This window comes from Orycteropus afer, unplaced genomic scaffold (assembly GCF_000298275.1).
Source record: "Orycteropus afer afer isolate SDZICR_OR568_19922 unplaced genomic scaffold, OryAfe1.0 scaffold00146, whole genome shotgun sequence".
Classification (NCBI taxonomy): domain Eukaryota; kingdom Metazoa; phylum Chordata; class Mammalia; order Tubulidentata; family Orycteropodidae; genus Orycteropus; species Orycteropus afer.
In genome coordinates, this window is record NW_006921733.1 from 1,464,717 (window position 1) to 1,478,902 (window position 14,186).

A 14,186-nucleotide genomic window follows, 5' to 3' on the forward strand; every position below is an offset into this window, starting at 1 on the left:
TTTTTTTTTTTTTTTGTGGGAAGTTTTGGTGTATTATTCACTTTACAGATACATAATATTTTCTTTCCTTCATCTTCCTGTTATTGATTTCTAATTTTATAGCATTGTGATCTGAGGAGATGCTTTGTAGTATTTCAATATTTTTGAATTTAATGAAGCTTGTTTTGTGCCCTAACATATGATCTATTCTGGAGCACGATCCATGTGCACTAGAGAAGAATGTATATTTTGTTTTTGTTGGATGGAGTGCTCTGTACATGTCTATGAGGTCAAGTTGGTTGTGTGTGTTCTTGAGTTCTTCTGTATCTTTTTTGAGTTTTTTCTAGTTATTCTCTCCCCTCTTGAAAGTTGTGTGTTAAAGTTTCCTACTATTATTGTATAGTTGTCTATTTATCCTTTCAATTCAGTTAGTATTTGCTTTATGTATTTTGTAGCACTTTGATTGGGTGCATAGATATTAATTATGGTGATGTCTTTTTGGTTGATTGATCTTTTTTATCATCATATAATGTCTTTCTTTGTCTCTTATGCTGTTTTTCACCTTAATCCTATTTTAACAGAAATTAGTATTACTATTCCTGTGCTGTTTTTGGTTGCCATTAGCTTACTATATTTTTTCCACCCCTTAACTTTTAATTTGTTTTTATCTTTGTGTATAAGGTAGGTCTCTTGTGGGCAGTATATATCAGTGGATCTTCTTTGCTTTTCCAATCTGCCATTGTCTTTTCTTTGATTGCTGCATTTAGTCCATTCACATTTAGTGTAATTAGTGGTAAAAAAAAAAAAAAAAAAAAAAACCACCTCATTGTCATTGAGTTGAATCTGACTCATGGCAACCTCTCCTAGAGTTTCTGAGGTGGCATTTCTACCAATGTAGATTGCCCAGTCTTCCTTTCAAGGAGTGCCTGGTGGGTTTGAATTGCCACTCTTCTGCTTAGTAGTCAAATGTCTTATTGATAGGTATGAACTTATTGCTGTCATTCTATTGTGTTTTTTGTTGTGTTGTTGGTGATTTCTTTGTTCCAAATACTGTTATCAATTATTTCTTCTCTTTTCTTCAATACTGTTGTTTTGTGCTTACTAAGCCCATATGTTTTTCTTCTTTCTGAGTTTGCTTAGGAGGATTGTTAATTTTTTTATGGTTACCCTGAAGTAAATTCTTTTCTCCTAAAGTTTGGAGCAGTCAGTTCTATAAGGACATTGTCTTGTCTTCCTCTCCATATGGAAGTTTTGTTATTAGAAATTTTATTTCCTCTATTTGCTTTGTTGCTGGTGTCATCTGCAGATTGACTCCCTTATTTCACTGTGTGCATTATATGAGCTTATTTTGAGGTTCTATTTCTGGTTTGATTTCTAAATAGTGATATCAAGTGTTCTGATTTAAATTCATTGTTCTCTGTTGTGTGTTCTCTGTTGGAAGGACTCCTTTTAGCATTTCTTATAAGGTTGGTCTGGTTTTCACAAATTCTCTTACTTTCTGTTTGTCTGAGAATGTCTTGATTTCACCCTCATATTTAAGGGACAATTTGACTAGATATATAACTGTTGATTGGAAGTTATTTTTATTCAATGTTTTATATATGACATCCCATTGCCTCCTTGTCTGCAAGGTTTCTGCTGAGAAATCAGAACTCAGTCTTATTGGTTGTCTATTGTCACTGACATTTCATTTTTTTCTGAGCTGCTCCCAAGATTCTTTCTTTGTCTTTGGTTTTGGAGAGTTTGATCGTGATATGTCTTGGTGACTTTCTCTTAGGATCTATCCTGTATGAGGTTAATTGAGCTTCTTGGACAGATATCTTTTCTTCCTTCATGATATAGGGGAAATTTTCTGTTAGTAAGTCTTCCACAATTTTCTCAGATTTTTTTTTTTTTTCCTTTTTTCGTCTTCTTTCTCTGATATTCCCACCAGGCATTCATTTTTTCTTTTCATATCATCTCATATAAATCTTATGTTCTCTTCAGTACTCTTAAATCTTTATTCTGATTTTTCTTCATATAGGCTGGCATCAAGGCATTTGTCTTCTAGTTGGGAAATGTGCTCTTCAGCCAGTTCTTGTCTACTCTTTTGCTCTTCTACTGTGGTGTCTATCTCTGTAATTTTAGTGTTCATCTTCTGGATTTCTAATTTCTGTTTTTGTATGAGTTCTAATTGTGTATTTATCCTGTTATTTCATTCTTGAATGGTTTTCCTGAATTCTTGAAGGATACTGTCTGTCTTTTTGTTTTTGGTTTCCTTGGCCTCTTGGAGAGTCCTGTATATATAACTTCTGAATACTTTCTCAGATCCTTCTATTGCTTGTTCTTCTTCCATGATAGATAATTCTTTAGCCTTAGCTTTTATTTCTATTGTCTTTTTGTTTCTTTGTTTGAGTTTGTCTGTTGTTTCTTAGACATTTTGAAGTTGCTATCTTTAATTATTAGTTATGTATTGATTTGTTTCACCCTGCTCTTATATTTTACTCTATCTGAAAGTGTGGAGCAGGTGTACATTTTTAGATACTAACGCTGCTGTACTGGGTTGCTCTCCAGCTCTCTCTGTGTTGGTGGAACCACTCGTATGGATGTGGGTGCCGGTCTCTGTTCATCATGAAGGGTATTTGGCGTTGGGACAAGCAGATGTTGTCCATCATCTGTCATTGAATCTGTGGTGCAGGAGTTATTGGTGTTACCTATTGGGTGAGGTGTCCAGTGTAATAGCTTCTGTTGCCTGGTGGTAGTTTAATATGTTCCTTTTATTGGATGAGGCAAGGGACAAGAGGAAAAAAGGAAAAGAAAATAGGGGAAAAATAAAAGAAAAATAAAAAAGGTGCCAGTAGAAAGTCTCTACTTTCCACATTTGGGTGAGACAGTTCAGTCAGTGCTGCTGGCATAGGCAGTGTAGTTTGTGTGTTCCTGAGATGGCTACTAATAATAACAGTACTACTCTCAATCAAAGACCTACAGTTCAAAATCAACAAAGACCCCAATGGGTCATGGCCCAAGACTTTCCTCTTGGATTGAGAAACTGCAAAAACCTAGGACCCTGGTCCACTCTGTGCTAAAAAGAGGTGTGGAAGAGTTGAAGAGTGAGCTGTGCACTCTCTCTGAGGTTCTGCCTACTTGGAGGGAGCTTCTCGCTTTCCTCCACTCCTTTTTGTCCTCTGTGGCCATCCAACCCAAGGATGGTCTTGATCTGTTTCCCAGTAATATCATCTACTCACTCAGCCTCCAAGGTCACCACCAAAACCTCCCAGTGTGGCTATTCTGAGTCCTCAGTGCCTCTGTAGGTTCCATGATTTTTTTTTCCTCCTTCCTTCTGCTGAAGTCTTGTATTTCTAAGGAGTCCTTTCCTTCTCTGTCTCTCCCTCTCTACATGCTAAGAGGGTTTGTTTATTTTTCCCAGCTGCTTATCTGATCTTTTTCTCTGCCTTCACTAAATCTGATCCTTTATCTTCTCCTTCATTGCTCATAACTCCAGGATGATTGTTTCTATCTGCTTGACCTAGTTACTCAGGGATTAAGTTGGCTGAGGGAACAAACTTGTGGTTTATAGGTATGACAACATCTTCCCACTCCTGGATCATATTTCTTTGGAATGGGCACAAAAATAGATGTCTTCCAGTCAGTTGGCCAGATAGCCGTCTTCCACATTTCTAGGCATAAATGAGTAAGCATCTCCTGTGCTACATCTTTTTGTTAAAACATTTCATTGGGTATTCTGACAATTCTTGGAGCCTTCTTTCTTGCCAATTCCTTCAGTGAAACTTGTATTTCTTCCTTTAATACCATTGTTCTTGATCATATGGTACCTCCTCAAATAGTTGGACATCAACCAGTTCTTTGTGACACTATGACTCTGTATTCTTTCCATTTTTTTGATGCTTCTTGTATCATTCAATATTTTGCTTATAGAATCCTTTCCACATTTCTTTGTAATACTTTATTTTGTCTTCTTTAGGCTCTGTTTGAAATCTTTTATTCAGTTCTTTTATTTCAGCATTTCTTCCATTCACTTCAGATACTCAATGTTTAAGAGCAAGAGTGGTTTATAGGTACAACATCATCTTCTCACTCCTGGATCACATTTCTTTGGAATGGGCACAGATATAGATGTCTTGCAGTCAGTTGGTCAGATGTCAAAAGAGTCTGTTTTGACATCCATTTTGGTCTTTTATTCCTTTCCTGCCTTTTAATGACTGTTCATTTTCTTCACGTATGACGTTCTTGATGTCATTCCACAACTCATCTAGTCTTTGGTCATTGGTGTTCAATGTGTCAAATCTATTCTTAAGATAGTCTCTAAATAAGGTGGTATATAAGCAAGGTAGTATATTGACTCTTATGAACTTATTTTAATTTTCTTCAGCTTCAAATTGAACTTGTTGTTGTTGTGTACCATCGAGTCGGACCCGACTCATAGTGACCCCTCCTTGGGTTTCCGAGGAAGTATCACTATGGAAGTAGATTGCCCCATCTTCCTTCTGAGGAGTGGCTGGGGGGTTTGAACCACTAGCCTTCTCATTAGCAGTCAAGTGCCTTAGGCACTATACTACCAGATCTCCCAAATTGAACTTGCACATGAGCAATTGATGATCTGTTCCACAGTCAGCTACTGGCCTTGTTTTGACTGATGATACTGAGCTTCTCCATCAACTCTTTCCACAGATGCAGTTGATCTGATTTCTGTGTATTCCATCTTGCAAGGTCCATGTGTATAGCTGCTACTTATGTTGTTGAATAAGGTATTTGCAATGAATAATTCATTGGTCTTGCAAAATTTTATCATGCCTTCTTCATGTCATTTCTATTACCAAAGCCATATTTTCCAACTACAGATATGTCTTTGTTTCCAATTTTCACATTCCAATCACCAGTAATTATTAATTTCAGACTTCAGAAGTTGATAAAATATTCAGTTTCTTCATATTTGGCTTTAGTAGTTGATGTGTTAATATGAATGATAATACTATTAACTGGCCTTGTAGGAGTATGGATATTATCTTATCACAGACAGCATTATACTTCCTGATAGATCTTGAGATGTTCTATTTGACAATGAATGTAAAGCCATTCTTCTTCAATTTGTCATTCCCAGCATAGTGATCATAGGATTGTCTGATTCAAAATGGCCAATGCCAATCCATTTCAGCTCACTAATGTTACAATATTGATCTTTAACCATTCTAATTAATATTTTACAACTTCCAATTTTCCTGGATTCATAGTTTTTACGTTCCATGTTCCAACTATTAATGAATGTTTTCAGCTGTTTCTTTCCATTTTGAGTCATGCCCCATCAGCAAATGAAGGTCCTAACAACTTTACTCCATCCGTGTCATTAAGATAAACTTTACTTTTGGGAGGCAGATCTTACTTAGTCATATATATATATATATATATATATATATATACATACATACATGTAGAAATATCATCTGCTCAGCCTATGTATGGTTGTGGGTGTATTCCCATTTGATTACCAAACCTGATTTTTCTTGACTGTCTACTTATGTATCCATCCATAGGTTTGTGTTTGCTATTACTGATAATGCAGTATTGTGTATGTAATAGTATTTACCTTTCTTGTCTATATTTCTTGTGTTTTTTAACATTTTAAAGAGGATTTCTGTAATGTATTGCCCAGAGCAATACATTGTCTGATTTCTTAACTGTTCTTCCTTGGGCATTGATTGTGGATCCAATAAATCACCACAACTTCAATATTCTCTCCATTTATCATGATGTAGCTTATTGGTCCAGTTGTGAGAATTTTTTGTTTTCTTTATGTTGAGTTGTATTCTGTAGTGAAGGCTGTAGTCTTTGATCATCATCAGTAAGTTTTTCAAGTCATCTTCAATTTCAGCAAGCAAGGTTGTGTCATCTGCATATCACAGATTGTTAATGAGTCTTCCTCCAATACTGATACCATATTCTTCTTCATACAGCTCAACTTCTTGGATTATTTTCTTAACAAATAGATTAAGTAATTATGTTGAGAGGATACAACCTTGATACAAACCTTTCTTGATTTTAGATCATTCAGTATCCCCTTGTTCTAGTTGAATGATGACCTCTTGGTCTTTGTTCCTCTTGAGTACAATTAAGGGCTCTGGAATTCGCTTTTTTTGCACTGTTATCTATAACTTGCTATGACCTACACAGTGGAATGCCTTTGCATAGTCAATAAAATGCATGTTAAGCTCTTTCTGAAATTCTTTGCTTTCAGCCAAGATCTACCTTCAGTCAGCAATGCTATCCCTCATTCCCTGATGTCTTATGAATCCATTTTGAATTTCTGGTAGCTCCTTGTCAATATACTGCTGCAATCATTTTTGAATTATCTTTGGCAAAATTTTACTTGTGTGTGATATTTTTGACATTGTTCCGTAATTTTTGTGTTCTATTGAATCACTTCTCTTTGAAATGAACACAGATATAGATATCTTCCAGTGGATGTGCCAGATAGCCTTCCAAATTTCTTGGCAAAAATGAATGAATGCCTCCAGAGCTAAATCCAATTTTTGAAACATCTGAGTGGGTAATACATCAATTTCTGGAGACTTATTTCTTGTCTATTCCTTCAGTGAAGCTTGGACTTCTTTCAATACCATCAATTCTTGATCATATGCTACGTCTTGAAGTGGTTGAACATCACCAATTCTTTTTGGTACAGTGTCCTTGTGTATTCGTTCTATCTTCTCTTGATGTTTAAGATTAAGTTTAAGTCTCCTTAAATAGTGGATTCTGAGGGATGATGCTAACAACTATTTTTGAGTTTATTTGTTGGTCCTGAGCATTCATTTAGCTTCTGATAATCATACTCATTGTTACCATCAGAAGATAAATTCTTCCTCACTCTAGTTCATATATACCCAAGAAATAAGATTGGATTTGTCAAGGATGGGAGTATATCCCTGTCTGAGCCACAGAACACATGGAAAGATGGGACATGTTCTCTCTTTTCAGCTAGAAGTAAAGAAGAAATCATGTCCCCCAAGGCTATCAGAACACTAAAAATAAAAACACTGGCATCAACAATGATGATGGTAATTCAGAGAAGATGTATCCCTCATACATTGCTGGAGGCATGGAGAATGGCAGTCATCTGGAAAACAGTTTGGCAGTTTCTTATATAACTAAGAATGCAGTTACCATATAGTTCAGGCACTGTCCTCTTGAACATTTGCTTCAGGGAAAGAAAGCATGTGTGTTTCTTCACACAAAAACCTGTACCTGAGTGTTCATAGCAGCTTTACTTGTAGCAGCCAGAAACTGGAAAAAGTTCAGATGTCCTTCAGTAGGCAAATGGTGGTATATCTGTATTGTTGAGGCTATAACTCAAACTTCCAGGCAACCATAAGACTACTATGAATGAGGCATAGACATCCATAGCCATCAAACTCTCCATCGGCCCCACATTGATTGTGACTGAGGCAGACACACATGATATTTACATAGTGTTGGCAAAGTGAATGCCAATATTGTTATTTATAGAAAATGATCAGTAAACTATAATAACAGATTCCTAAATGGGGAATCCTTACCCTTCCCCAAATTACTCATACCCATTCTTGTGTAGCTCATCAAGTGCACCTTAGTCAGATGGTATTTTCATGTCATCACTGCTTCTGGCTAACATGATGCTGCTTAGAAAACCTGCATCAGTCACTCTCAAAGTTTCTGCTCTGCCATTAGGTATTGCTGGGCCTTGCCTCAGCAGCAGGAAGACCCTTCCACAGGATTTCTGGAGCTTCTGCCAGACTTCTTCTATACCTCTGCTGCTAACTCCCATCATGTTAATACTCAGGGCTCTGTGGCTCTCTTTCTTGCTGTCACACTTTCTGGACCCACACTATCCAAGGGCCACTGTGGGCTTTCACTATGATATTCAGGTGGGTAACCATGTTGTATGGGGCACACTCAGGCCTCTGCCCTGCACAAGCAGGTGTTACAGCTCCTTAGTCCCAGACAAACCTCCTGCACAGAGGTCCCTAGTAATTCTGTCTATGGGCTGACCACCCCACTGTCCCTCTGTCTTCAGTGTTACAACTCTGTCTTCTGGGTCTAGGAGGTTCTCAATTCAGGAAACTCACGTCCAAAGATAAATTCTATTCCAGCTCCTCTCAATGGTAGTGAGGTGCTACCCCCTGACAGTACTTTATATAAACCTAACCAGATGGGAAAACCAACCAATCCCTTAGCTGGACCACAAGAGGCTCATTCCTCCTGAGTGTATTTTTAAGCCACTATTTGCATAGTAAATTAACAAATCCCTTGCAAGACTGTGGTTAAGTCAATAATTTTGTGGGAGTTACAAGAGCATGGCTATCAAGGCCATATAAAACTGATTCATTGTACCACAAAAGTTAAACAAACCATGCTAGGTCAATTGTGTGGAATATACTCACCAGTGGAAAAGATCAAATGAAGATTAACCTCAGGAGAATTATGCTGCGTATAACAAGTCAATCCCAAAAGTTTACAAAATGTATGATTTCATTTAGATGGCAATTTGTAGTGGGAGTAGGTATAGCTGTGAAGGGAATAGTTGTGGTGATGGAATTGCTTAGTATCTTGATTGTGGTGTTGGATACATGAACCTACATATGCAATAAAATTAAAATTAAATTACATGGAACTAAACACACAACAAATGAGTCCATATAAATTGGGGAAATCGGAATCAGTTCAGGAGATTGCGTCATTCTTAATATCATGGTCATGTTGTAGTATTGTCATGTAAGATCTTACCCTCTGGGGGGAAACTGAGGAAAGTGAAGAGGAAATCTATCTGTATTATTTCTTAAAACAGCGTATTGTGAAAGATAATGCTGCAGTAAATGGGTGTGTTCTCTTAATTTCATTTTAGAACAGTTCATTGCTAATAAAGAAATTAAATTAATTTTTTTTTTTTTGTCATAATAGATTCCACAGCAATGAGGTTTTTTTTTTTTTTTTTTTATTAGGATTTGGGTGAAGATTTACCGAGTAAATTCACTTTTCATACAGCAGTTCACATATACTTTGTCTCATGTCATTGACCAAAATTTACAATGCAACAGCTCCCCTCCCACTTCCTCCCCATAGTTACCTCCTCCCAGTGTCCATCCCTTCATACTCTTCTGCACCCTGAGAGGCCCATTGTCTGCCAACCCTGTATATGATCTTGGATACACTCTCCATTTAGACATACATAATTGTTTAGCTTGTTCACCCATCTATCCGTCCCTATACCCATGTTTGCTTTCATTGACAACTCAGTATTGTATTTGCAAAGGGGTTCATATTTGTTGTTTGTACTGCCCATGTAACTCTCTCTGTCTTTCTCATCCTCAATGCTGCCATATTGGTCACTCACATTTGGTACATTGCCCTTCTCTTCACCCAAATCAATAATTATCTCTATCTATCTAACAGCATTCCCTCCCCTTCCCTCCCACCCCTGGTAACCAACAAAGAAAATGTCCTCCAATATATAAACCTTTCCTTAACTTTCACAATAATGGACTAATACAATATTTGTCCTTTTGTGACTGACTTATTTCGCTCAGCATAATGTCCTCCAAGTTCATCCACGTTATGCGGTGTTTTGCAGATTCTACATTATTCTTTAGCGTTGCATAGTATTCCATTGTGTGAATGTACCAAAGTTTGGTTATCCATAAATTAATTTTTTTTAATGTTGATTTTGTATCCTATGACTTTGATGAACTTATTAATTCATGGAGTCTTTGGTAAATTCTTTTGTTATTATGTTTAATTATTAGTTAATTCATTTACCTAAGGCTTCTGATTGGAGGCAACAAAACTTGCTGCATTCAAAGGGGGTTAATCAAGGGTTTCCTAATCTCTTTTCCAAAGTCTAGGTCCACAATCTCCTGAGGCATCTCATGAAGCCAGGTGAGTGGGAGGGTGGGTTTGGGTCTAGCCTTGAACAGCCTTGAACAGTCCCCATATGGGAGCTGTGAGATGCCTCAATCTCATCTCCTGTCAGTTCTTGACTACTTGTAGCCTCTTAGACTTAAAAATTTTGGGGTTATTTTTACTCAGCCTTTTCAGGTGTTTGAAGGTGATGGATAAAAAACCACTTATTTATTGCTCTGTAAAGTTTAACCCAAATCAATACACACACACACACACACACACACACTTATTTGATGAAAGCATCCTCAAATAAGTGTATTTTAGATGTCTTTTGGTCATGCATATAGTTTGCACTTGGCTACTAATCTACAGGTTGGTGGTTGGAACACACACAGCAGCACTACAGAGGAAAGGTTTGATGATCTGCTTGAATAAAGATTATAGCCAAGAAACCCTTATGGGGTACTTCTACTGTGTAACACATGGAGTTGTCATGAGTTGGAATCTAATTTTTGGGGGGATGGTTGATGTTTTGTGAAAGCAAGAGTCTTTACAGTGTGTACAACCTCTGAAACCCTCCTCAAATTGACCACTAAGGATCTGAGCTAGTGAGGATCTTCCTATCATTTTGTGGGAACATACCAGGGGAGTGCACCATGAGCACAGGGGAGAGGGATGGGCATAAGGGAGAAGGGATGGGGGGTGCACTGTGGTGGCACTGCATTATTATCTGGGCTACTCTAGTTGCTTCTTCACAGCTAGGTGTCCTGGGTGATGGTTTCTGGCTTCCCAGATGGCAGTTATAAATGCTGTAGTAGGGAAATATGTGCTCCCTGTGTATTCTGAGCTGAGAAGGAAGTTCCTATGCTCTGCTACCATCATATTTGTGTAGGTCAGGGACAGAAGCACATAATGTTCCTTCAGCCCCAGCACATATGAACTGAGGTTTCTGCTCCAAGTCCAAGGCTTTTTTTCTGAAGAGTGGCACTGGGCCAGTGCAGAGAACCTACTATGTTTGTGAGCATGGAAAGAAAAAGTCCCCACCTAGAAGCTGAAGACAATCTTGTCTACTTCACTGATATTCTTCAGAATTAGGAGCTCTTGTGGCATAGTGCCTAAGGTCTTTGACTGCTAACCAGAAAGCTGATGGTTCAAACCCACCAGACACTACTTGGAAGGAAGACTGGGCAATCTATTTCTATAGAGATATCTCCTTGGAAACCCAAGGAGAGGTCATTATGAGTCGGACTTGATTTGACTGCAGTGAGAGAGAGAGAAAGAGAGAGAGATACACTTAAAAGTTCTAGAACCAATGGTTCACTCTACTGCCGTGAGGATTTTTATGTATGGGAAATGAGAAGTGAAGTCTCCATCATTTATGAGGAGTGAAAAATAAAACAAATAAATAAGTAAAAGCTACATAAAACCTTCACTTTCACGTGTCTCTGGAGTCATAATAGGCATTTTGAAGCAGGAAAAGGATCAGTAAGCTACCATTCCTGCTTTTCACCTGTGCTTGGGTTAACTATGGGAGAAAATGAGAATGCTAGTCTTCCACTAATTCCAAGAGCAAAAATGCAGTTCTCAAAGGAATAAAAATGAATGAACAACTTGAAAGAAACACCATTCAATCCAAGTGCAAGGCAGTGGCCAGTGTCAGATAAAAAAAGTGTTTCTCTTCAACTTTTGGATGTTCCACATTGGAGGCAGTGCTGAGATATCCACACATAAAATATTGCCTGGGAGGAGGGAGAACTGAATGTCAGTGGTAGTAGGGAAATGGTCATATCCTGGAGGACAGCAGACACCAAAAACTTTTAGCTGTGGTTTGTTTTTCCCAGGCCAGCAATTGGCCACTGGATAGGTGACTGACCTGTGGGTAGAAACCATCTCATTGCTTCCTGCAGCCAAGCTTATTTCATAAAAAGAACATTTCAGAGCCAGGCTTTTCTAACTGGTTAAATTTGTCAAATTGTAACCATTCAACCTAAAATTGATAATTTCATAAGGTTTCTATTAATACTTGTGCAATGAAGAAATTACTGATATAAGAAAATTTTGGTAAAACACCACCCATTTCAAAGGGTTGTTCGCTCATCACTAAAAGCACTTTTTTTTTTTTTTAATTGTGATTTGAGTGAAAGTTTACAGGGCAAATTCATTTTCCATACAGAAGTTCACATACACTTTGTCTCATGACATTGACTACAATTTACCACGATGCAACAGCTCCCCTCCCACTACCTCCCCATAGTTACCTCTGTGTCCTTCCCTCCATGTACTCCTGCCCCCTGAGCTATGTCCCTGTGCATACACAGCCCTTCTAGTCTCCCATGATTGTTCTCTCCAAGAAATGTATCTGCCTAGTGTAAATGTTCACCTTATATGTCTGTCTTTTGTTTGGCTGGAAGCCACAGGTGTGGGTTCAATTCCAGACCTGAAGGGCTGCTAGGGACCATAGTCTCAGTGGTTCCATCAGGCTCTATCAAGACCAGCAAACCTGGTCCCTTTTCTTTCCCAAATGATTTTGAGTTTTGTTTCACATTGTTCTCTCACTCTATCCAGGATCTCCTCATAGATCCCTCTCTGAGTGGTTGAAAGTGGTAGTTGGGCATCATCTAGTTCTTCTGGTCTCATAGTTATATAGGCTGAGGATGGCAGGGTGTACCAGTTGCTTGGACTAATTGTTTCCATGAATCTTTGGTTTTCTTCATTCTTCTTTGTTCTCAACAAGGAGAGACACATCATTGCCCCTAGATAGCTGCTTGCAAGCTTTTAAGATCCCAGTCGCTACTCACCAAAGTAGGAGGTGCAACAATGTTTTGTGTGGTATGTTATGCCAATTGAGTTTGATGTCCCCTGTGACTATGGTCTCCAGCCCTTAGGTCAAATACTCACTCCCTCTGGGTTGCTGGCTGTGGCCAAGAAGTGACTCCAACCTTGTCACTTGTCAGCTCTACTATGCACCTGGGAATTCTTACAGAACATACCAATACACTTGTAGAAACATTGTCTGCCAATGCTATATATGGTCTTGAGTACACTCCCCCCCCCCTGCATAGACATACCTAATAGTTCAGCCTGCCCACCCATCTATCCACCTGTATATCCATGTTTGCCTTCACTGTCAATACAGTACTGTATGTGCAAAAAGGTTCATCTTTGTTTTCTATACCTCCCATGTACCCCTCTATGTCTTCCTCTTCTTCAATGCCCCATATTGATCACTCAAATTTGGTACATTGCCCTTCTCTTCACCCAAACCAATATTTGTCTCTACCAATCTAACAGTGTTCCCTATTATCCCCTCCCACCTCTGGTAACCAACAAAGAAAATTTCCTTCTATATATAAAACTTTCCTTGAATTTTTACAATAATGGACTAATACATTTGTCCTCATGTGATTGACTTGTATCACTGAGCATAATGTCCTCCAAGTTCATCCACGTTATGTGGTATTTTGCAGATTCTACCTTATTCTTTAAGGTTGCATAGTATTCCATTGTGTGTATGTACCATAGTTTGGCTATCCCTTCTTCAGTTGATGGACATCTAGGTTGTTTCCATCTTTTGGCTATTGTAAATAGTGCTACGATGAACATGCACGTGCATATGTCTGCTCTTGCCCTGCCTCTTACTTCTTTAGGATATATACCTAGTAATGGAATTGCTGAGTCAAATGCTATTTGTGATTCCAACTTTTTAAAGAATTGCCATACTGGTTTCCACAGCAGTTGTACCATTTTACAGTCCCACCAGCAGTGTGTGTGAGTCCCATCCTCGCCAGCATTTGTTATTTTCTATCTTGTTGAACTTTGCTACTAGTGATGGGGTAAAATGGTATCAAATTGTTGTTTTGATTTGCATCTTTCTAATGGTTAATGATCATGGGCATTTCTTCATAAGTTTGTTGGCCGCTTGAATATCCTCCTTGGTGAAGTGTCTATTCATGTCTTCTGCCCATTTTTGAAGTGATAATTTATTTGTCTTTTTCTTGTTGAGGTGTTGGTGTTCTCTATAAATTCTAGAGATAAGTCCCTTTTCAGATATGTCATTGCTGAATATTTTTCCAAATCTGCATATTCTCTTTTGACTCTTTTGGAGAAGTCTTTGGAGTGACATAAAAATTTAATTTTTAGATAGTCCCATTCATGATTCATCTAGTTTATCTTCTGCTGTTTGTGCATTTTGAGTTATGCTTGATAGTCTGTTTATGCCATATATTGTTGTTGTTGTTATGTGCCGTCGAGTCAGACCTGACTCATAGCGACCCCTCCTTGGGTTTCTGAGGCAGTATCACTACGGAAGTAGATTGCCCCATCTTCCTTCTGAGGAGTGG